The sequence below is a fragment of the Anopheles darlingi genome, chromosome 2 (genome assembly GCF_943734745.1).
Source record: "Anopheles darlingi chromosome 2, idAnoDarlMG_H_01, whole genome shotgun sequence".
Taxonomy (NCBI): domain Eukaryota; kingdom Metazoa; phylum Arthropoda; class Insecta; order Diptera; family Culicidae; genus Anopheles; species Anopheles darlingi.
This window is the reverse complement of record NC_064874.1, coordinates 84,956,902-84,960,513: the sequence shown is the minus strand read 5'-3', so window position 1 is coordinate 84,960,513 and position 3,612 is coordinate 84,956,902.

The window sequence follows — 3,612 nt, the reverse complement described above, 5'->3', positions numbered from 1 at the left end:
TTCACGGACCTCCGTCCCTGTTGCCCCGGGTGTCCGCCGGCCAAAAACCGTCGCGCAAAAAACCCCTCACGACGGCCGATATCTCTTAACGGGCGATGTTTTGCCGCTGTTTTCGTCATGTCCAACCATCTCATCAACAAGCCCATCAACAGGCTGCCACCGATCCCGCCGCGTCCATCCATTCCTTCGCTCTCTATCTTGTACTTTTGGGCCGGCGAGATTTCGTTGGTTGTGTTAATTTACTGCAATTTTATTGCGCTCGCGAAAGAAAGAGAGAGAGAGAGAGAGAGAGATGCTCGTTGACCGTCACCGTCATCGTCACCATCACCGTGTCGTCATTATGTGTCGCCTTGAACGCCAGTGAGACCAGATCATCAAAAAGGGTTTGCCATGCTGCTGCTGATGCTGCTGCTGATGCTGCTGCTGATGCTGTGTGTATGTGTATAGAGCGTTACTTGACCCAAGTATATCGCTCCACACACACACACACACACACACACACACAGACACATCGGCCAGCCTGTGGGGCGAGCTGATGGTTCTTTGGCCGCGCAACAATCACACAATCACACTGCCGCACACATAAACAAACCCAAACCAACAAACCAACTGACCAATCGCGCGTATCGCGTATCGTCACGTACTCGGTCCGGTTCGGTTCCAGTTGGTGGGGTCCGTTCCGTCCTGTCCCGTCCCCCGGTTCCAACCTTTGGGAGTCTGACCGCGTGCGCGCGCCATTCGATGCTTGCTTCCTGATAAAACCTAATGGATCGCGGGCATACAATCTAAAGTGGTTTTATTTATTTAACTTTTGCTGCGCTCTCGCGGCTCATTTTTTGTTGTTGTCGTTGTAGCCGGTTGCGGTTGTCGTTGTTGTGGATTGACCAGGCGGCGAGAGTGTTGCGGAGCGGGGGGGGGCCCGCGGTTCCATCGCGAAAGGAGATGGAACCTTTTTTGTTTTATTGTTTTTTTTCTGACTCTGTTTTTTTTATTTTGCGGGGATGATAAGAGGGGAGACTTAGATTGGGGCAAAGATTTGGTGCGAAAAGTGTACCACACTCCGACTCCGACTCCGAGGTTTGCCAATCGCACGTGAGATTCGGTCCGGCTTCCTAATTTGTGATCCCCCCTCCCCCCGGGGCCAGGAGTTTCGTTCGTTCGCTACCGATCCAGATGCATTTACCATGAACCACGAACCTCTGACCGACCGACCGGACGGCTTATCTGATAAGCCTGGCTCGGCTTATTGTCATTCCAGAATAATCATTCGCTGGCATAATCTCTCGCTGTCTGTCGCAAAAGCCAGCGCTCGAGTATCACGTAATTATCGGTTGTGGAGACTCACGAAAGTCCCCCCCTCGAAAAAGTTTGCTCGCTCGGGAGATAGAGCGTTAAATGGTTTAAAATCCACGTCAACGAAATTTGTTGCTAAAAATTGGACTACAACAATTGAATTTAAATGAACAAAAGCTGGTGAAATGGGAGGAGGGAAGGGACATGATTGGCAGCATGCTCATCGCGGCCATCATTAGAAGCACACTTCGGCCACTGATCAATCATCCATTTGATTCGTCGTTGTGGCTTTTCGACTTCGTTCGCGGTGCTGCTTCTGCTGCTGCTGCTCCTCCTTATCAATCAGCAATGCACTGCAACCAGCGAGTGAGTGCATCGTCGATCGGCCACCGCCACCATACAAAGTGTTGCAATTTATCTGGCCCCGAGACCCTGGCCCTGGCATGTGGCGCCAGCGTCTGCTGCGCGAGTTCCTTGAAGTTAATATCTTCTTGGGGCAGCAAAAGCAAACGAGTATCATCATCAGTCTCTCCTTCTGCGGGGCTGGAGGGAGGGGGGCGGGGCACAACCATCGATCATTCTACGTAGGCTTCGCTCTATCTCTTCGTCGGACCGTTAACCGACTAAGATCGGAATTAATGAAGGCCGGCCGGCCAGCCATTCAGCGAATCCCGAAGCGTCCAACTAATCCAACGAAAAATGGTTTACATTCCCTTCCCCCGGGGGTGAGGGGGTAGGGCTGGGCAGGGACATTGTCGTCCCCCTAACAGACGGGGACAGACAGATCTTTGTACCCCCTCCCCCGCGCCTACGGCGATCTGCATCCCCTTCAGTGCGGAAACAAAACGAAAGATTTGAACGGTGGCGCTGGCTCCGAACGGCCATTTCTCGTCGTCGTCGAGCACTAGGATGGCGCTATGGCGGTGGAGCGGCAGAGAGGAAGAGAGGACTGATATCAGTCACCGTCGGTCGGTCGCTTATCGACGTTCAGCACTTAAAGCAATAAATTACGGGAATTGACTCCGAAAGGCGGCGGTCCCGCGGAGTTGGTTCGGAGCCACCTACCCGGGATTTATGAAATCCAGGATCCGGTCCGTTGTACGCGCGTGTGTGTGCGTCACGCTGCGAAAGCTTATCAGGGCTTTACATTTCCCCCCCCCCCCCTTGGCTTGATCTTCTCCTTCTCTTCTCTCTCGGTCTGTAGCTCCTCCGATAGATCGCAAATGGCTATCCATTGATACCTTTCGAAGTGCGCGATGAAGCTGGCTGGATCAAGAACAGATCGCCGCGTCTAGAGAGAAAGAGAGGAAGATAAAAAAAGAGAGAAAGAGATTGAGAGAGAGAGAGAAAAGATCTCTTACTGTGCGACTTTACAGAACACAGAATGGATGGCGTCCATCTTTGACTCAATAAACCAAGATTAAGACAGCAACGGATCGAAGGAGGGAGGGTGAAGTGAAGGGTGGCCTCCAATGTGCCCCCCCAAAGGATGACTCCTCCGATCCATTAACGTTATTTTCATTAATCTTAAAATATTAGGCAGAGATTGTGTTCGACGCAGCGCAGAGGAAGCGAAAGGAGCGACGCCAGAACGCCAAGCAGCAGAGAGCAGATGAGATGCTATCAGACGCAGAGAGAGAGAGTGGGAGAGAGAGGTCATTTCAGTTTGATTTTGTGATTTCCAATGGGCCCCCGTCCTCGGGAGGGGCACTCCATCGAAGTGCAACCAACGCAGAACCCAACGCAGCATCTGACTCTTCTCACTCGAGAAGCGAGAAGCGAGAGTGTTGTTGTTGGTGGCATGAAATGTGCATATGGCGTACGTTAGCAAGTGTCGCCCGGGATCACCTCGAGGGAAGTTTCCCCTCCCCCACCCGGGCCGGGGGCGGATGGTTCTGGCCTGCAGCGGTCTTTCTCTCTCGCGTTCAAGCATCCAGGTGGTGGTCGCTGGTTGGTCTGGCGCGCGGCGCTCTTGATTTGCGCGCTGCGTTGCGCACTGAATCTGGCCCCGAGATAAGGTTCTCGTCCTCGATTGGCTGCGCAACTCAACGCGACCGACCGACCGACCGACCGGTCCTCACGACACGATCGATTCCAGACGGCCCAGGCCCGTCCAGCCAGCCAGCTAGCCAGCCAGCCAGCTAGCCAGCCAGCCAGCGGTCGCGAAGGAAGGTGCGATAAAGCAGAGGTAGAGCAAAACTGCATAATGCAAAAAAAAGCCGTGGCTACGGGGATGCAAAAAGGCGATCAAAGTGTGAGGCATAAGCAGCGTGAATGCAGCCACAGCAGAGCATACAGAGAGAGAGCACAGGGAGCGAA